Raw genomic sequence first — 22,102 nt, 5'->3', positions numbered from 1 at the left:
CTCTCTCTTTATATATATATATACACACACACACAGTATATATAGATTTCATGAATTAAGGGACAGTGGATTTCATTAAAAAGCAGCATAACTTGCACTTTCTGCATGGTTTGGATGAGTTAGTGGTTTCAGTTTCAAGTCCAGGCAAGCCAAGCCAAGTGGGCTTTACTGTCATACCTTCCATATACTCCTGTAAGCCTACAGTTGCACAAAATAACTTTGCCAAGATCATGATGCAACATGCAAACAAGTGACAAATGGAGTGTTTCCTAATATTTGAAGCTCAAGAAAATAAAACAAAACTGCTTCAATGAAGGTCTGGACACAGGGGGCCTGGACACAGGGGTTTACACAATGCACGTGATGTACATACATAGTGCATTGAAAGTTGTATGTTAAAATAAATAATGCAGCAGCACAAATGGTGGAATAAATAGTTTCAGTTCATTGATAAAAGTTTAAATGTATAGACCCCCTTTTGCAGAAGTTATGTATTGACCACAGTTTAATTGGCTATTGGAGACCACATTGATTGCTTATTCACACAGTCAATGTATGAAGACATTATAATCTCACAATGAAAACTCCCCTTGCTACAAGTGAGATATATTCCCTTAATCACTGGCTGTTATTTAACCCATCCTTTGCAGTGACCTGAGTGATTAAAACACATTTAGCAATTTATTAAGATCACACAGGGCCCTCCTAACTTAAGAGACTTCATTTGCAACAAGGTTGTCCTGAACAGCAAACAAACTGGGCAGTGGCAATGCCTTTACAAATGAACAGATGGTGTGAAATATGGGATGGTGAATGGTCCCAGTGAAACCCAAGTCATTTCTGGTGTGTTAATTGTTTTGTGGCTGCACCACGACGATCAAAAATGGAACCAGCCATGCAAGGGTCAATTCCTAAGTATGATGGCATGACACGGTCATGTATTCATAATGAAGCTGTTAATCCTGAAGGTAATGTTTGCTATCTAGTTGAAACATGAAGAAGAATTAAGGGCACAAAGATATCCAGGCACCACAGTGGCCTTTCATCACAGAATTGAGTAATAGTAATCAGAGACGCTGCTACAGATTTTGGGCCCCATGAAAGCTTATCATATTGGGCCCCCAACCCAGACCAATCCAATTATGTTCCAGATTGTTTAGGGCCCCTGCCACTTGTAACCATCCTAACTTTCCCTGTCTTTCCGGCGCCCTTTAGCAAGTTACCTGCTTATTTGATTAACCACTTTTCAATTTTGTTCCTGCATCCAATGTACCAGGAATTCTATGACTGTTCTATGGTTATATTTGTTATTTTCAAGTTAGGAGTAAGAAAACGTAAGAAAAAAACAAGCTGTATTATTGTCATGACCTGCTCGTATAATCCTCCTGTGTGCCACGCCGCCTGATTTACCTCATGTGAAACCCCAATTGTGACCAGCTGTTTCCTGTTATTTCGGGTTGTCTTGTGTATTTCAGTCCACGTTCAAGTCTGTTTCCCCAGGTCTGTCATTGACGTTTTGTGCCATACTGCTCGTTCTTCGTTAATAAACCTTGTTTGCCCGTATTCACAGCTCCACGTGCCTGTTTGCCTGCTCACCTGAAACGCGCCGTGACAGAATGACAGACCTCCATGAGAAAGTACCCCCCCTGACCGAGGACGTTTACCTCAGTCTGGTCGATGAGGTACTGCACTGGATCGCTCAACCCAAAATTCGGGAGGACCTGATAGCCTGGGCGCTAGAAGAGAACGTGCACCTCGCTGATCAAGTGTGCGAAAACCTCCGGCAGCTGTGGGGGAGACTATCCAAGCTGAGGACCGGGCTGACCCCGCTCGACAGCGAGCGGTTGTCAGATCCGCCGCTGGACCTCCCCAGAAACTCCCAATCTCCGCCAACAGCTGCAAACTGGAGAAAGAAGGGGAGGGAAGTAAAAGATCAGAAGACGCGCCGACAATCTTTTTGGGGGTGGTCTCCCTCTCCTCTTCTCCCCCTGTCAGGTGTCAGGAGAAGCGCCTCCCGATCCTTGACCCGGGGGTGTTCATGCTGGCGGCAGACACTCCTGCACGGCTCCCAGAAGAGCCTGATCCGTCATTCGCCAGACAGTACTTCACCCTCCAAGGTCTATACTGGAGGGTGCTGGAAGATCTGGCTGTGCAGGACTCCTCGGAAGCAGCCCAGCTCACCAAACAGCTTCAAGGAGAGTTTGCTGCTTTCACCCCAACCTCTCCCCGGGGCGATTTGGAGAGGTTGGCAGATGGCTGCTCCAGTTGAGGAAGGAGCCGGCGGCTGACGGCACCGCCACCGCCACCTCTTCCCAGCAACCGTTGACTGCATTGCTGCCCGCAGCACGCCTCTTTCCAGGAATTTACCTGGCTCTTAAATGGGCCAGGTCAATAGGGGATGCCATTCCCCGGATCCCCAAGATCTTTAAAGGGGCAACGCCGACTACGGAGACACCAACCCTGGCTCCTGTACCTGACCCGCCTGATGTTCCTGTTCTGCCCGTTGTGCCTGACCTGCCTGTTCTGCCCGTCGTGCCTGAACTGCTGCCCACAGAGGCTCCGGTCCCGGCGGCTGACGCGCCGCCCACAGAGGCTCCAATCCCGGCGCCGCCTGCTGCTCCGTCCGAGGTCTCAGCGCCGCTTGCTGCTCCGCTTGAGGTCCCGGCTCCACCCGCGCCTAACGCTCCCGGCCCCGGCTCCGTCCACGGCCTTTGCTTCGGCCCCGGCTCTGGCCGAGGTTCCTCTGCCTCCGCCTCCTGCTCCCTCCTGAGGTTCCTCTGCCTTCGCCTCCTGCTCCACCCGAGGTTCCTCTGCCTCCACCTCCAGCTCCTCCTGTCCTGGTTCATGTCCCAGCTTCTATGACGCCAGTCCCAGTCCCTGAGGAGGTCCCGGACTGTCTGACCACCGCTCCTTCCCCCTTGGAGGAGGAGCTCGAGTGAGACCCCTCGGGGGACCTCCCTAATGACCCCAATGGACTCCTCCAGGAGGAGGACTCCTCCGCCATCGCCCCAACAGGGTTGATCCCAGCCAGGTCCCCACCTGTCGGTGTCCCAGAAGGGGAGAGGACACCTGCACAGGGGTCGTTTCCCGCCCGCCCTGTCCCCTGGCTCGCCCTCGGTCTCCTTGGCTGTGGCTGTGGGAGCGCCTGCGGGTCCTCCGGCTCCTGCTTGGCAGTCACGTGCAGGTCCCCCTTCGGTGACTCGTCAGCTGCCTTCGGTCCTGCCTCTGACGCCTCATTGGTTGCCTGCGGGTCCCCTCACTGCGGCTTGTCGATGGACGGCGCCTTTGCCTGCTGTGGCTGCGCCGTCGCCTGCTGCAGCTTCCCCTCCCTCCTTGCCTTCGCTGGGGTCCCCTCCGACTTCCTCCTTGCCTCCCTTGGTGCAACCTCTGACTTCCTCCTCGCCTCCTTCGTCTGTCCCTCTGGCCTCCTCCGAGGTCCCCTCCTGCTCCGGCCTCACAGTCACCTGCTGCCTCTGCGGCTGCCGCTTTCCTCCCGCTGGGGTTTCCTCGGGCTCCCCCTTGTCCGCCGTCTTGGTTTTGACCTCCCTGTTTTGTCCCTCCTGTCTTTGTTCCTCGTCCCTCTGTGTCTCCTGTGTTTGCTCCTCGTCCCTCAGTGTCTCCTCTGTGCACTCCTGGTCCTTTTGTTCCTCTGTTCTCTGTTCCCTCTATCTGTCCTTTCTTGGTTTGCCTGTCTGTATTCCCTGTTTTGTGTCAGGTCCTGTCCTACTTCCTGTCCCTGTGCCTGTTCAGTGTGTCTGTTCTGTTCCCAGTCTCCCGTTGATGGTCTTCACTTTTGTCTTCCAGGTCCCGTGTCCCCGGTCCCGTCTCATCCATCGCCTCTCCCGGGACACGCCCGGAGTGCGCGCCTTGGGGGGGGGGAGTTCTGTCATGACCTGCTCATAGGATCCTCCTGTGTGCCACGCCCCCTCTTTTACCTCATGTGAAACCTCGATTGTGACCAGTTGTTTCCTGTTATTTCAGCTTGTCTTGTGTTTTTTTAGTCCGCATTCAAGTCTGTTTCCCCAGGTCTGTCATTGACATTTCGTGCCGTGCTGCTCGTTCCCCATTAATAAACCCTGTTTGCCTATATTCACGGCACCACGTGCCTGTTTGCCTGCTTGCCTGAAACCTGCCGTGACAATTATGGAGTATTATTTACAGAAAGTTCTCAATTGACTTGTTTACCTACTTGGAACTAGTGATAGGATTGTCATTTCATTTTGTTACAGGTGTATCAGGATCCATGACAATGTCATTATGAGACCACTAGAGTAATCCAAAAAGACTGAAATCAACTAGTTTAATATTTACCTGTTGATATATTTAAGTACTGAATTCTACGGAAGCATAATGCGTTCACTTGAGAAAAAATAATTCTGCTCTGTTTTTCTCAATTAATGACATAATTATCTCGGAATTTCTGAATTAATGACAATTATCTCGGAATTTCTGAGATAAAGTTTTCATGTAAAAAAAATACGCTCTGTTTTTCTGAATTAATGAGATAGAGTTTTCATGTAAAAAAATATACATGGTCTGTTTTTCTGAATTAACGAGATACAATTTTCATGTAAAAGAAGTGTTGTGTTTTTCTCAATTAACCACAAAAACTGTCATTTCGCCTACTTTAGAGCTCGATTTCGCTGCAACAATGTCACACATTAGATTAATCCAGTTTTATTTTAGTCTGGGTTTGAAACACTGGGAAATAGCATATATTTATTTTACATGAAAACTTTATCTCAGAAATTTTTAGATAATTATTTAATTAATTCTGAAATTCCGAGATAATTATGTAATTACTTCTGAAAAACAGCAGAATTATTTGTTCTCAAGTGAACGCATTACACTTCCGTAGAATTCCCACCACTAGATGGGAGTATTGCATATATATTTAGAGGGTGTCCAGAATTCAGAGGCTGCATCCTCTGTAGGATGCGGTCTACGTAGTCTTTGTAGGCCACATCCATCTAAAAATCCATGCAATGAATATTGAGATTGGTTGGGCTGCGAAGGATCCGTCGGGTGGATCCTTTGCGGCCCGGGAAATGGAGGCCTAATAATACACGGCTGCAGCCACCCTTCTCTCTCAGGCCCACCGCTCTCAGGCCCCACCAGTCTCAGGCTTGCCGCTCTCAGGCCCAGCTGCTCTCAGGCCTGCCGCTCTCAGGCCCCACCAGTCTCAGGCTCGCCGCTCTCAGGCCCAGCTGCTCTCAGGACCCACCACTCTCAGGCTCGCCGCTCTCAGGCCCGCCACTCTCAGGCCCCACCAGTCTCAGGCTTGCCGCTCTCAGGCCCAGCTGCTCTCAGGCCTGCCGCTCTCAGGCCCCACCAGTCTCAGGCTCGCCGCTCTCAGGACCCGCCACTCGCAGGCCCACCGCTCTCAGGCCCGCCACTCGCAGGCCCACTGCTCTCAGGCCTGCCACTCTCAGGACCGCCACTCTCAGGCCCCAACAGTCTCAGGCCCGCCGCTCTCAGGCCTGCCACTCTCAGGACCCGCCACTCTCAGGCCCACTGCTCTCAGGCCCGCCGCTGTCAGGCCCGCCGCTCTGAGGCCCGCCGCTCTCAGGACCCGCCACTCGCAGGCCCACCGCTCTCAGGCCCAGCTGCTCTCAGGCCTGCCGCTCTCAGGCCCCACCAGTCTCAGGCTCGCCGCTCTCAGGACCCGCCACTCGCAGGCCCACTGCTCTCAGGCCCGCCACTCTCAGGACCGCCGCTCTCAGGCCTGCCGCTCTCAGGCCCGCCGCTCTCAGGCCTGCCGCTCTCAGGCCCGCCGCTCTCAGGCCCACTGCTCTCAGGTCCCACCAGTCTCAGGCCCACCGCTCTCAGGTCCCACCAGTCTCAGGCCCACCGCTCTCAGGTCCCACCAGTCTCAGGACCCGCTGCTCTCAGGACCCGCCGCTCTCAGGCCCGCCGCTCATTTTCCAAACCGCTTATTCTTCTGGGTCGCTGGGTAATACCAAGCTTACAAAGCTACAGGCATAAGACAGGGAACAACCCAGGATGGGGGGCCAGCCCATCACAGGGCACACTCACCCCTATGGGCAAATTAGTAACTCCAATTAGTCTCAGCATGTCTTTGGACTGTGGGGGAGAAGCCAGAGTACCCAAAGGAAACCCCACAACGATTTGGGGAGAACATGCAAACTCCACACACATGTAATGCAGGCAGAGACTCAAACCCTGGTCCCAGAGGTGCGAAGCAACAGTGCTAACCACTGCGCCACCATGCCACCCTGCACAAAAGCCTGCAATATTTCAACTTTTTAATATGGAGGTCGCGGTGTTACTTGTATAAATTGGAACCAAGATGGAGTCTTGGAGTCTTTTAATCTTTAACTTGAGCACTATTTACTCTGCACAAGATTTACCTCTGTGCTGAATAGTAGTTACAGTATCTGTGTAGTTCTGTTCTCTGTGTAGTTCTGTATTGTATTGTGTGTAGCCTGTAGTATTTTTGTTTGTTTTGCACATTGAGCCAGGAGAAACGCAATTTCGTTCTACCATGCACTCTCAAACTGTGTGGTCTGAATGACAATAAAGTTTACTTTGACTTTGACTTGAGACTTGACTTGGACTCTAATTTTGTGGCTCGTGAACATCTCAGTCAAATCAAACTCACCGCAGTCCAAATTTGAATTTATTTGCCTAAATCTGAATGTGGTAACCTGAACTTGAATTTCATTACCTGAATACCAGAACCCAAACTTGAATACGTTTACCTGAACTGAATTAAAGAAACTGAATTTTGAAATATCTGAACCTGAATTTATGTTGCTTGTGTCTCAATAAAAATTAAAGTTCAGATTGTAAAATTCAGATCACCGTGAGTATAGTGTAAATTGTTGGTTTCTCTGTCTGTACTACTGGTAGTATTAAACCTATTGTGGCTGTCAATAAAGAGAGTAACTTTCATTTATTTCAGTCTTTATTAAAATGACTCAACCACTTGCCACAATAAGTTCTTTATGGTCTTTATGTGGGTTTGGTGCATCGAAAACATTCCATGCCCTCTATGGTTGTGGAGTTTGTAATATTCAATCCAGTTTGATTTTAATTAGCACCTTTTACAACAGAGTTGCCCAAAGGTGCTTTGCATGGGTGTGTTGCATGGCTTGAACTACGAGGTAGCTAAGGGGGCACAACCTCCCCTCAAAGCCGCCCCTGAGACAGGGGGGGGGGGCTCTAAAAAATGTTACACTTTTATGCTATAGGTTATATTTTGTTTTCTGTACATCAAGGTTCTCAAAATAAAAAGTAATGTATTGTGCCTATGCTACTGACAGTATTAACTGCCTGCAATAGTAACAATAGAATGTTCTTCACAGTAATCCTGTTATTGACCATGCCCCCCCCCGGCACCATCCGGACATTTGCGAAGGAAGGCAGAGAACATGGGGGTTCAGAACCTGCATAGACACATTAATGGACAAGCATAGTAGATAAAAATGGCATGTACAGCAGCACCAGCAGCCATAGTTGTGCTGTGTTATGTGTTAAGTTGCGGCTAAGCTACTGAAGTCTTCAGTCGAGATTTAACGACTGAGACTGATTCGGCATCCCAAACATAGGCTGGCAAACCATTCTGCAATATAAGGGGCCTGTAGCAGAATGCTTTACCGCCCACTGTCACTTTATTTATATGTGGAACAACAAGGACATCTGCATTCTGTGATTTGAGTGGACAATGCGGCTTGTAACTTAAAGAAATCCTGTCAGGTAGGCAAGCACTAATCTGTATAAGTATGTAAGTAGGAGAACTTTGAAGTCAGTCCTGAACCTAACAGGAAGCCAGTGCAGGGAACTTGGTTGCTTGGTTGCCTGCTTGGGTAGGGCTAGAGTTGAACGGATGGACAGAGGATGCACTGTGCCCACGGACTGGCAGGCCTGCTTGGGTGAGGTTAGTGCTGAGTGGATGGACAGAGGAGGCACTGTGCCCACGGACTGGCAGACCTGCTTGGGTGAGGTTAGGGCTGGGTGGATGGACAGAGGAGGCACTGTGCCCACGGACTGGCAGGCCTGCTTGGGTGAGGTTAGGGCTGGGTGGATGGACAGAGGATGCACTGTGCCCACGGACTGGCAGGCCTGCTTGGGTGAGGTTAGGGCTGGGTGGATGGACAGAGGAGGCACTGTGCCCACGGACTGGCAGGCCTGCTTGGGTGAGGTTAGGGCTGGGTGGATGGACAGAGGATGCACTGTGCCCACGGACTGGCAGGCCTGCTTGGGTGAGGTTAGGGCTGGGTGGATGGACAGAGGATGCACTGTGCCCACGGACTGGCAGGCCTGCTTGGGTGAGGTTAGGGCTGGGTGGATGGACAGAGGAGGCACTGTGCCCACGGACTGGCAGGCCTGCTTGGGTGAGGTTAGGGCTGGGTGGATGGACAGAGGATGCACTGTGCCCACGGACTGGCAGGCCTGCTTGGGTGAGGTTAGGGCTGGGTGGATGGACAGAGGAGGCACTGTGCCCACGGACTGGCAGGCCTGCTTGGGTGAGGTTAGGGCTGGGTGGATGGACAGAGGAGGCACTGTGCCCACGGACTGGCAGGCCTGCTTGGGGGGGTCAGAGCTGGTTGGTATGACCTTTGCTTCAGCCATCCATGTTTGTTTCAGGTGAATGCGCTGGGGTTCGGGTGCCTCCCTGTGTTGTCATGGGGTCTCCTCCATGTTCTCTGGTTTCCCCACACAGCCCAAAAATATACTGAGGTTAATTGGAGTTGCCAAACTCCCCATAGGCATGAATGGTGTGTGTGCCCAGCGATGAATTGGCACCCCATCCTGGGTTATTCCTATACTATTTTTATCAATCCTAAATCCAGACCAAGGCAATAAGTATAATTAATTTTACTGTGATGTCCATCTTAGTGGCTGCCAGTCTGTCTGCATATAGACAACTTATTTAAATTAATTTGCATAAGGGTGTTTCTAGGTTCATTGAACTCTGTTTCTAAATTGTTGCTAGATTTAGGGGACGCCGTGTGATATACTGTAGCAGCTGAGTCCAGGCTGAACATGATCTAAAGGTGGGAGAATAAACAGCCTTCGGTTTCAGATCGCAAGGCTGAGGCCTGGGGGCTACTCACAGTCAGCCAGGTAATTAACTTGCCATGTTGTGTGATAACATCAATGATCCCCTCCAGTTAGGATGAAGACCATCCTGTTTATAAAAGCCAGGCCGTTCTCAAAAAAGCTCCCATTTATCAATAAAGGCTATGTTTTGAGATGCATATCACATCTCTAACCAGCGATTTAAGGAGTGTAATCTACTATAGGTTACATCCCCTCTACAAAGAATTGGCAAGGGACCAGAGATAATTAGAATCTGACATTTTGTTCTGACATTTAATTTTCACACACATAGAAATAAAGTTCACCTTTAATACCTCGGATTGTCGGGACTTTATACCATTAGTTCCAGAATGAATAACCAATGTGGAGATTATTGACTATTGACTATCTATCCTTTCCAGCCCTAAGTAATACAATCGTTTATTGATTGTTTAATAAATTGTAATGTGATTGTCTGTGGTTGTTTATTACCACTGATATGGATGATTTCTTACGTGTTCTTGTCAAACAAAATTATTTTTCTTCATAAAGATAAAAAAAGTTCAAAAACTTCTTCCCGCAATATTGTTCTCGAAAATGTGGGCAGTTGTCTTATAATCTTAAAATGTTGTTTTTTTCTGCCAGTGTAACTCACAGTGGAAGCTGCCGGCAGTTATGCAGGCTAGGATGGGATTCCATTCCTTATACATAATAATTCATTGTCTAAATTTTGCAAACATGGTGCTTTTAAAATAAGATTAAGGGATAGTGTAATAAATAATACTATGGACGAGTACTATTATTGCTATACTAATTAATCATATAGAGATACCTGTAATAGAAATGGAAATATGTATAATATTTATGATTAAATAACAGTGCACAGATTACAGAAGTCAGATAACTATTGTCTATATGCATAAATTATAATACAAATAAAAGGCTGATTACATAAATCCGTCGCTAAAAGTGACCCCTAGATGGCGCTATTACTTCATAGCTCTATCTTGTATGTATTTAATGCATCTGTCCAAATCAGTTTCTAATTTCAACATTTTTACAGCTGGGTTTTTAACAGCAGTGAACCATATTAAGGGTCATGCCACCTGGTTTAGCTTTAACTTAGCAAGTAATGGCTGACAGGGCAGATGACTGAGCCCTATTCCACAGACCTGACCTGTCCAGACGAGACAGAGGTGAACAAGGGTCTGTCAGTCTCCTGCAGCCAGTAGGTGAGTGACGAAGCTGAAGAATCACTGGCAGGACCCAAACCCACTCTACCAAAACTTGCTAGTTAATGGGTTTATCTGTAATGCAGTAAATCTGACAATGATGCCCCATATCAAGGCTGACATGACAGTCTGCCTCTTGTCCCTGAAAAGGAGCCTCTTTGCAAACTGTGTGCAAACTGGGGGTCACATGACCTTGAGCCACAGCTTGTGGTCGTCACTAAAGCATCAGTTGCCTTTCTTGGAGGTTTTTAGGAGAATTATTGGATTTTTTTATTTACCACAGCGGGGAGTTTTGTTGCTCAAAAGAGAGGCTCTCACTCACTCATGCTTGCACTTCTGAGAAATAAGCTTTTAAATGAGCTCGCTCCCCTTGCTAAAGGAGAAAGCACTTTCTTTGGGGGGGGGAGGGATTGAAAACACTCTCACTCTTCTCTTGTTTGCCTGCCTCTGGGGCGAATTACAGGTCAGTGTGTGTGGCGGGTGCAGACCTAAGTCCCCCGAGGGCTGGACGCCTGTGGGCTGGAGAGGATGAGCTTTAATTATCTCCTGATTAACTCTGGAAACAGCAGGCGACACCCGATCCAATTATTTGTTTCGTAAAGAAATTAAGAGCTGGGGTTTCGTTAAAAAAAAAGAAAAAAGAAAAAAATGTTTATGAACAAAAGTAGGGCACTTTGTTTTTGAAATAGACTTTCCACAATAAAAATAGACACGTGAATAGGAGTTTTAAGGGACTAGCCTGGAATGTTCCAGATGTGGAACGTCAGTTGTACCTTTGAGCCATATTTTTTAACTTCTTTAACCTTAGATATCACTTAATATACAACACCAAAGTGTGAATTTCCATGCAAGGGTCTTTTCGCTTCGTGCATAAATGATACAGCAATATGTGATGTAGAATTCTGCACAGATTAGTCAGGAAACATATTTTTGGGCTCAAGGGTGTAAAAGGAAGCGTACTGAATGGTAAAAGTTCTTCTGGATGTCCATTTGCTGCTCCAGGTCTCCTCAAAGGTGAGACAAATACCGCCCTCCCTTAGCGTCCTGCCTGGAAGCCGCTAGATAAGGACCCCGAGCCCTTTCGCCATCTGTTCGCGCCTGCCGCCTTCACCTGCACACGCTAACCGCAGGCTGGCGTGCCCCCCCCTCATCATGATTCATCTGCATCGCTTTCTGTCACCTGACGGTGGGCGACAGAGGTCAGGCGCTGCCCGAGATGAATCGTCTTGACTACGCGATGCGGCGTTCAATACAAACTTTAAACCAAACCAGCCGAGACCGTCACTTTCATGGCCGTTCACCATGTAACAGCAGATTTGCTTCTGTGCTGTAATAATCACCTCTATTGATCTAATTAGTCAATCTACCAAACTCATGTCTCCTTGAAGGACTTCAGGTACTGAGTTCTAGCCCAGTGCCTTAACCTGAGCGGAACTGCATTGACAGATATGAGCAGGATGCGTGGTAATATTCACTTTATAATTATCTGTGTAGTTATTAGTGTTGTGCTGCTTGGGCAGTGGCTCATGCCTCTGTGACCTGGTGCTGCTTGTAGCCTGGGATGACCTGTCGGAGGATGACGTACCGTCACACAGCGAAGTGTTGATCCATGGGCCCCTTTATGTGTCTCTGTGAAGGCACGTCCCCTTTATGTGTCTCTGTGAAGGCACGTCCCCTTTATGTGTCTCTGTGAAGGCACGTCCCCTTTATGTGTCTCTGTGAAGGCACGTCCCCTTTATGTGTCTCTGTGAAGGCATGTCCCCTTTATGTGTCTCTGTGAAGGCACGTCCCCTTTATGTGTCTCTGTGAAGGCACGTCCCCTTTATGTGTCTCTGTGAAGGCACGTCCCCTTTACAGTATGTGTCTCTGTGAAGGCACGTCCCCTTTATGTGTCTCTGTGAAGGCACGTCCCCTTTATGTGTCTCTGTGAAGGCACGTCCCCTTTATGTGTCTCTGTGAAGGCACGTCTTTGAAGGACCAACAGACCAAGTGTCCCGGGCTGTTAAGCGTCATAATGCTGCTTTATACCTCGATGGCTTTGTGGGGGGAGGGGGGTAACTCAGTGTTATGTCTTTATGGGATGCGCACGCCGGCCTTCACCTATGTTACCTCACAGTCGTATGGCCGTGTGGTACAGAAGGGCCTTGCAGCTGCACCTCTCAGTAGGCTGTGATTCTCAGTAAAAGTGCGGTACAGTGTAGAGAGGGAATGTGGCTCGAAATTTAAAAAGCAAGAGCTGTGTAATAATCTCCATTATAAATGTGAGGTACTGTAGCATGGAGGTCTGCGGCACAGGACATCAGCACAGCAATAAGAGAGAGGAAAGGAAAACCTGAAAGCAAGAAGAAGAAGAAGATGAGAAAAGGCTGAAAGGCAATGAGCTTCCTGCTGCGTGTTCCCAGCTGGCCCTACAGAAAGCCTGAAAAGCACATCAGGGCCGGCTGGGTGTCATTAACCTGCTTACCGGTAATTCAGGGCTGGTGATAATGAAAAGCGGTGCCTCCCTTCTAAGGAACTGAGTGCCCCTTTTTCTTGTGTTTGAGCAGAGGCGGGTAAGATTGGTTTCTTCCTACTAGGGAGCATTTCCTTGCCACTGTTCTGGTTGCTCACTGGGGGCTTTCGGCAGGGATAATGTAAAGCCCTTGGAGACAATGTAATGTGAAAATGCATTACACAAATAAAACTGAATTGAAATTGTCTAGTGTTTTAAGGGACGTGGTAAACCGGGGACGACCCTTCCTTTTACTGGCACTAACCCTCCTGGTTGATAACCTGGCTGTCAGTACCAGTCTCATGACCACCACCCTCCCCCCCCCCCAGCTTGACAACTGGAACCCGTTTCCATGCATGCATCTGGTACAAAGTGAAATCTGGCTCTGAAGACTATGGGAGTGAAACTTGCCCAGGAAACCCCTGGATAAGTCTCTGCACGGCCCCGATAAAAACGATTGCAGGAAGTCAGCCCAGTGTTGCTGTCTAGTAGCTCATGCAAAATGACTTTTTTTCATGAATATCAGGCTTTGTTTCATTTTCTCAGGCAGACACAAGTTGGTCCTGCATGTAATTTCCGAATGAGATAATCAAAGGTTGGAGCAAGGCTGAAATGTTGCCGCAGTACAGGACCGGCCATCACTGAGCGCGTGAGTGGACAGTTATGAGAGCTGGCTGGGGGGGGCGGCTTTGTCACAGTCCTTGGCTTCTGTGCTGTTTGGAAATTTTCTGCACAAATGATGTGATGTTGTTTAAACTGCTAATGGCTACCAGCAGCAGCTGGGACTGAAGAAGTAATTAATATTTGCACAGATCATCCCAAACTGCAGAGTAAATAATACTGTATGTGATCTTATCCCAGACAATGGTCCGCCTGTTTTTTTTTGCTGTGTTTTATTGTGCTTTTCCTGCATAGCTTTAGTCACTTGTGGTGACCAGTCTGGGCTCTGAGATCCCAGCAGGACCAACACATCATTATAGCCTCAGGGTGTAATGCATTCACACTTTTAATGTTTGTGATGCCATTCGTTGCTGTTTGTGCTCTCGAGTCTGTTTGATGTTATCATCGTTCTAATGTATGTTAAAATGGCCATTGAAGCATTAAGCAAACTTTCGGGAGAAAATGCATTCTTTCTATGTGGCCTTAAAACCAACCAGGCAGATGTACAAATGACACAGACCTCCTGCAGGAGGCAGTCTAAGCATGCAACTTTAACTCCGTCAGGCTGCGGGTGGAGGCCCTGGCCCGTCTGGACGTTTGGAAGGCCTGAATGAACTGGGGTGGTGCTGGTTAGCTGGAGGCCCACTCTGACTCAGGAATCCATTAGGCTATCCATCGCTAATGGTGACATGAGGAGAGGGACGGAGTGTGGAGGTGAGTGAATGATGGAGAGGAGGATGAGGGAAGAGAGGAAAAGAGAAATGAAAGGGAAAGAAGGGACCGAGGGGGATTGAGAAATGGTAGATGGGTAGACGTAATACTGAAGAGGACAAGTGAGAGAATGTTGGAAAGCAGGGAGACTGAAGAAGAGAGGGGAAGGAAGAAGAAGGAAGAAGATGGGGAAGAGGAGAAACTGGAAAGAAAGAGAAGGGGTGAAAATGAATGGAGGATAGGGGAGAGAGGGAGCCGGCGGAGAGGCGGACTGCTTGGCATGCAGAGATGCCTCTCTCCTCAGAGAAGCTGACAGCAAATGTGTAGCCTGCAGCTCCCAGACAACAGCTGCTCCCAGCCGTGAATGTGAAGGAGTTGGGGGCCCCGCGGGCTGCCGGATGATGGGGCTGAGAGGGAGGTCTGCCCGGGGGGGGGGGGGGGAGGCAAAGCTGCACCGAAAGTCACCCGGGTGGAGAGCGGCTCTGCCAGGGAGTGGCCGACTGGCTGATATCGCTCGCGGTACGGGCGTCCTGCCCTCCTGCCTGTCTGACGCTTGACGAATGGTGGTGGAAGATAATAAGAGCCGAAAGGGTCTTTTAATGGTACCAAAGCGAAGCGTTTCGCAAACTTTACGCATGCTGCACAGGAGTGTCCTATAATGACTGCAAGAATAATCAGAAGCTATTTTCTTGGATGGGGAAAAATCAAAAGCTCTTTTTTGTACATAAAGCTTTCTTTAAAGATATCTTCTTCGGTAGAGGTCATGTGTTAGGCAGGGGTCTTTGCACATTAAGCCGTGGTGCATTATGTAGTGGTCTTTGTGCATCGAACAGAAGTCTTCAGGCATTAAGTTGGGGGCTTATTGCAGTATGTGGAGGTCTTTGTGCATTAAGCAGATTTATTTAGGCATTACGCGGGGTCTTTAGCATTAAGCAGATGTCTGTACAAATTATGTGGGGTCTTTATGCATTAAGCAGAGGTCTTTAGGCATTACGCGGGGTCATTGTGCATTAAGCAGAGGTCTTTGTGTATTAAGCAGAGGTCTTTGTGCACTAAGCAGAGGTCTGTAAGCATTGTATGGGGCCTTTGTGCATTAAGCAGAGGTCTGTAAGCATTGTGTGGGGCTTTGTGAATTAAGCAGAGGTGCTTAGGCATTTCGCGGGGTCTTTCTGCATTAAGCAAAGGTCTTTGGTATGTTTAGCAGGTTGACAGTCTGTGCCGTCCTGGAAGCACTGCGTGATGAGAGCGAGGTTATACTGTATGGCTCAGATCCCAACAGACCATATTCTCAGGCCCCAAGCACTTCAGAGGGAAAATACTGACCCCACTGGTGAAGGACACCCTCACCCCCCCCCCCCCCTCCCTTCACCTTACTATCACCTCTGCTGTCGAATGAGGGTCAATGTTTCACAGTGCGCCGACCTGAAACCGGGTCGTGCTTTGCGACCCGTTGCTGCCGCTTTTCATACAAGCCGAATCGCTGAATCAGTGCGTGTCTGTGTGTGTGGTACACTCAGGGGTGATGCAGTCAGGGCAGGGAAAGCAGACCTAAAGCAGACCTAAAGCAGACCTCTCCATTCTAATGATGATAACCACAGGTAATGCTGTTATGCGCCTCACCTTCCCTGCCGAGGCAGTGACACCCACCTACATCCTCCAGTGTCCGCATGTCCGTAGTCAGATCCCTCAGAAGAGCATCATTATCAGACTCATATTTGCCCAGGCCTCACCCAGAGCTGCCTGTGGAGAAGCTCTGGGTGCTGGGCTTCTTTACCAGAGTCATGAGTAATGCTGTTTTGGTAGGGGGCTCTACAGGTTAGCGGTGAGCATCCTCCCTTTCATCTGGGGGGGGTGGGATGGGGGAATAGAGGAATATTTATTGAGAAAAATAAAAGTTGATAATCTGAGCTGCAGGCAGAATCTTGAGGAGCTAAATCGATTGGTCCACCCGCGGCTGGGTGCCCTGCATGGTCAGCGAGCCTCTCTCTGCCATTTCCATCTTAATTAGTGCTGAGGTCTTTCTCATACGGGACTTTGCTCACAAGGACCCAGAGGACACGGCCCGTCCCCGTGTCATCTTCTCATAAGCTAAAGGAAGGGGGGGGGATATGAACTGCAAATGAGGGACTGGGACTCCCAGACATAACTGTAGAGCTTTGGTGAAAATGAGACCCGTTAGCCATCATACAAAGCCATGGCTCTCGTTTTCAGCGGTCTTTAAATCAAGATCAAAAAGTATTTAACTTTCCCTTGTACGCATGAATAGTTTATCTGGGGAGGGGTTACTGGGGGGGGGGGGGGGGCATTCTGGGTCAGCTTCTCCACCAGGAAAACATGATCCCTGATATTTGGGGTCTTTAGACTCACCTCCCCAACAGTGGCTCTGTCGATAAACCCACCACCCCTAGGGCATCATCTCCTCAGCCTAATGGACCGAACATAACGTATTAAAGACTCATTTTAGTGCCTCTTTTTATTTGCTTAAATTTATATGGAGCTCTTGATGGCATGGCCTCGAATGGCTTTGGAGAGCATCGCTGCCGCCGTCTCGTTAATCACCATCCCCTTTCTCTATGGGCCGCACATAAAATTATATCTTTATGCAATTTGCCAGCTGTGTGATATGTGATGCTGGGACTTTACAGCTATTGCACTCTAGAAACCTTTGCATGAATCACGTGTAATAAAATGCATAGACTCAATCTACACACTTTACTAATCCTTCATGTGGATCAGATGCAGGATTTTTGATATGATCATTGAACATGATAAAAACAGAATATCAAAGCCATACTTGGATAAGTCTGAACACCCTCTCCCTCCTTTATGGAGGTCCAGGGTGGTTTAAACTGATTGGTGCATAATGCGAGGCCTCACCAATATTTGGGAAGTATTTCAGTACCGGCTGATCCCAGATCAGACTGCCAACGAGCAGATCCTGCCAGACATGGGAATTGGTGAGCATAGCTGGGCTTCTGGCTAGTTGGTGCTCAAGAGTCGAAGAAGCACTGCGGCTGAGCTCTGATTGGTTGACAGCCTTTACCTTTGGACACTTCAAGGTCTGTTTAATGTTAAAGCATCAAAGTGTTTGTATGGGTGGCTGCAGCTTTGAGGCTAACCTTCATCTGCGCAGTTAAAATCCCCATCTTCCACACGTCCACACCGTCTGGTCTTCCATCCTACCATCAAACAGTTTATCTTATCCGATGGCTATTTGATGTACCTGCCGGGGGGTTCGTGTTTTTTTTCTTGTGTTTTTTGGCACTGGATGATGAGTGTGGACCATTTTGCAGAGATGCGGACCCTATCTCAGAAGACCTTCGTTCTAACATGGGCTGTGCTTTAGATGTAATGTCAGTCTATCCATGGGTGTTGTTCTTTAAACATCACTTTGTAATTTATTTTTAGCAATGCGCAAGGTCAGCTTGCTTAGAATGATAAAAAAAAGCAAATTATAGATTTATTTTGCTATATGCAACATATACGCTGAAAATGTACATTAAAGGTGAGATTTAAATGTCATTCATGCACAACAGTGACGTAGGTCAGCTTTCAGGACAGGTTCATATAAGGCTTGCTCATTTTGCATATTCTCCTTGTGTTTCTGTGTGTCCATATAAGTCAGCCAGGCTCTCTGCATCTCGATGTGTCTCTGTATGTCCCAAAATGCTCTGCTGTCCTGCCGTTTGTCCTGGGTCCCATCTCTGGCTTCCCGGGACGCCCTCTCCATCAATGTGACCCTGGTGGGATTTTCCCAGCTCCTGGTGTTTTAATATTCACAGATTAATCTCTTCATTTCTCTAAACTTTTCTTCCCACGACCATGTTCCATTTAAAATCACGTCAGCTCCTTTTCTGACGATTTTCATACAGCCCAATGTTTTAGTGGTTAGGGTTAAGATTCACGTCTAAGGTTCACCACCGTGAGGGTTTTGATGAACAATTGATGGACACCAAAGCAAAGAACTGAGCCAGGCGGGGATCTGTAAAGCTTGACATCTCCCCACCCTAGTAGACAAGTGCAGAGCTGACAGATCAGTGGCAGGGTGTTAAGCCTACAAGGCAGATACCTGCCGGTGTCATAACAGCCGTGTAATGCGATACAAGCACGTCACAATCCATTTTAAAATGCATCTAACCGTAAGGCAGAGGTAGTTACTGGAATCATTGTGGCGCCAAGTTCCTCCAGTTAATCTGTCTGTCAGAAGCGATGTCTGTGTTTCACACCTGCCTGTGCTTCCACAGCTTACTTTTCCCGAAAAATGGCTGTAACGCATGTGCTTATTCATGCTGCTAACTGATGTGCTAAGCATGAAACTGAAAGATCCTGGGTAGCAGCAGTTCCACAAATAGCCTCCAGTTCCCGGCGCCACTGAGACATGACCTTCCTCCCCAGTGCTCATTCATTGATGGTTATTATCCAGCCCCTCTCAGCCCTAGTTTGAGCCGATCTTTACCCGCATGTCTTCAGGGCCGTGGTCGAATACATCTATTGACGGAAAATGGATGAATGCTTGCAGCACGGTGGCTTCGATAAACCGCGGCGACGTCGGAACCGCTCACAGAGTCATTCTCCGTCTGCAGAGGCCACCGCCTCTGTGCTCCAGATATCGAGCCACTGTGCCTCTGGAGCAGGTCACCTGGGCCAGTAGCAGGTTTATGGAGAATCCAAAGCTGATATCCCACAGCGCCGGGTCATCAGGAAAGAGACTCCGCATCTGCAAAGGGCCACGACGCTTGCGAAACATCCTTCAAGTGAAAGCAGAAGACGACAGACACTCTCCAAACAGGAAGTATGTGCGGGGAACTCGAGCGACCATCAAAAGCACGACACACTGATTCTCAAGTTTCACTTACTCCGTGAAGTGCGTCAGTTACTCAAGAGGGGAGGTCAGACAAGTGTTCCTGTGCTGGAACCTACTGCTGGGTCAGTATGACCACTTAGCTCATGTGATGAGAGGGTAATTATATCCTACAGCAGTAAACAACAGCAGCAGTACAACCAAATTCAGCTACCAAGGAGTTCCCCTTCCTTAGGGCAGACACAGGGTCTGACAGCTCATTAATTATAATCTCCTATCCTTCTTCCAACTGCTCAGTCAGGGTGTGTGTGGGGGGGGGGGGGGGGGGGGGGGGCTGGAGCCGATCCCAGGCAACACAGGGGTACATTCCGGGCTAGTTTCCAGTCCACCACGTGGCACACTACAGGAGACGCTAATTGATCTAACTACATATCATATACAGACTGCAGTGGAAAACCACGGGACAGTGGGAGAACATGCAAACTGCACACCCAGATCAGAGGTGGGACTCAAACAGCCGGCACTGGAGGTGTGAGGCAACAGTGCCAGCCAGTGAACTGCTGTGTCACAACTTTCAATATTATCCATCCATCCATCCATTTTCTGTAGCCACTTGTGCAATTCAGGGTTGCCAGTGGGGGTCCAGAGCCTATGGGTGCGAGGCAAGAAACAACCCAGGATGGGGCGCCAATCCATCGCAGGACACACTCACACACCAGTCACTCGCACATGCACATGCAAACCTACAAGCAATTTGGTAGCTCCAATTAGCTTCAGAATGTTTTTGGACTGGGGGGGGTGACTGGAGTAGCAGCAGGAAATCCCACGACAACACAGGGAGGACATGCAAAGTCCACACAAGTGGGACCCTCACAGAGACTCGAACCCTGATCCCAGCGGTGTGAGGTGACACTGCCATCCACTGCACTATTGTGCTGCTTTAAACATTATTCTTAATCTAATTTTTACTTTTGCTCTTATCATAACCACTTAGCATTATCCAAAGGTATCAGCTTAAGTCAAAGCTGCATTGACCTCTTACTGAAAAATTCTGTGTATGGCATTTATGAATATGAGTATGATAAATGGACAAATTCTTAGATAAAGACTAAACTACATACCTGCAGATACATTTTGGCCTCATCAGAGGCGTGTAGCATGCTAGCGTCTGAGCCATTCGGCTACCTCACGGGTCCACCGCCTTAGGTCTAAGGTTCGACGGCCCTGCAGTGTGCATTGCTCCAGATGAGCAGGGATGGTGAGCACAGGCAGGCTGCAGTAGGTAGTAAAATACACAGAGACCAGTAGGGGGCAACATTGAACCTACCAAGAAAAGAAAATCATTTTTCAGCGATTCCTCAGGCATCCATGTTTTTTGGGGTAGGGGGTAGCAACCTTCAGGGAAAAAGTATATTACGATTTTTAAAAACTGGGTCTGAAATGTAAGTTTTAAATGGTTTTGGGGAAAACTGGTTTCACTCAAATTACAAACTAATAAAAAAGTAAAAAACAAAAGCGCTTGGTCAGCGCTGGACATCAAGTAGACAGAAAAGCTCATGAGAAACGTCCAGACTGTGGGAATGTTCTATGTAAACGAGTCTTGGCAGGATGATTCATTGCTGCCAGCAGGTATTAATATTCATGAATGCTTCCAAATACCATTATGTGTTTCCTACGAATGAATCTGAGAGGGCTATTATTATTATTATTATTATTATTATTATTATTATTATCATATTTAGTTGCTTTGAGGATCATATAATCCAGAATGAGACTAGCCTCCTACTAGAACCTGGCCAGCCATCTAACCCTAAGTGAAGATCCTCCACCAATGTGCCACCTGTTGTACGGTGAAGGTAACCAGCACCATGACTATTCACCCTGTGGGACTTTACCACTGCTGCCTCGTCAGGTTCCTGCATTATCTGACCTCTTGAAACTGCAGTGCAGACACACAAACAGACATACACACACACAGACATACACACACACAGACATACACACACACAGACATACACACACATCTACATACAGACATACACACACATCTGCATACAAGCACACACACACATACGCACAGACATACACACACACACACATCTGCATACAAACACACACACACACACACACACACACACATACACACACACACACACACACACACACAGACTTCAGCAGAATCCGGCTTTGCAGTGACCTACCAGGTCCGGATGTTTTCTCCACAGAACCAAGTGCTGTCACCCATATTTCCAGTAAATGTGCACCCAGCTCATTAATCTGTAGTCACTCAGCATAACATGTTGCTGTAGTGAGACCCCCCCCCCTGCTCCTTCCCCCCACCCCCACTGTGTAAGCAAGACTCTTGACCTGCCAGAAACAGCCAGCATCTTTCAGTGTGCGGAGGTTCTTTCTCCAGCTGAGCAGAAAGCACTTCCCTCCTTTCTCAGGGGGCGGTGGCCCTCGTCCATTCAGAACTTCACCACTCGGACCAATAAATAAATCAACTGACCAAAATTTATTGGGTGCCGTACCTGACGGTCTTGTTACTGCCTGCCTTCCATATCGTTAAACACAAGTAATTCCAATCTAATTCCTCATCGGAGTGGGTTTCATGTGGTGTAGCTTACAGCTTTACTGCTGAATAATTTCTGCGCAACAGATGAGGTGCGTTACTTCGAAATGATACCTGATGATGAGTCAGATAGTCAGTCCAAAATACATCAACAAATTATGTTTCTACTACAAATCCTTAACTAGTGCTCCACCTGCATCTGGAATTGTGAATTAAACACCATACTGAGTTTATTTGTGATCAATGTGTGAGGCCCTACTCTCAGTTCTCCAGTCGGCGTGTTGATATTCATGCACATTCCTTCTTGTGAGTAAAGGTCTGTCCACCCTGTGTGAACAGGAGTGCCAGAAGATTCTCCCTAAGCCTCCCCTCTCAGTGTGCAGCCAGAGGCTGGGCCGCTGCCCTTGGGTGAGAAATGAGGGATGCATACAAGCAGCTGGGTGGGTGAAGTGGGGATGATCACCTGGACGTCTGCTACACTTAGCATGGCAGCTAAAGTGTTAAGAAACCATAAATATCCATCCATCCATCCATCCATCTTCTAATCAGTTTTCCTTGTAAGGATTGATAGGTATTCTAAATACACAACA

The sequence above is a fragment of the Paramormyrops kingsleyae genome, chromosome 7 (assembly GCF_048594095.1).
Source record: "Paramormyrops kingsleyae isolate MSU_618 chromosome 7, PKINGS_0.4, whole genome shotgun sequence".
In the NCBI taxonomy this organism is placed as follows: Eukaryota; Metazoa; Chordata; class Actinopteri; order Osteoglossiformes; family Mormyridae; genus Paramormyrops; species Paramormyrops kingsleyae.
This window is presented reverse-complemented; position numbering follows the sequence as displayed.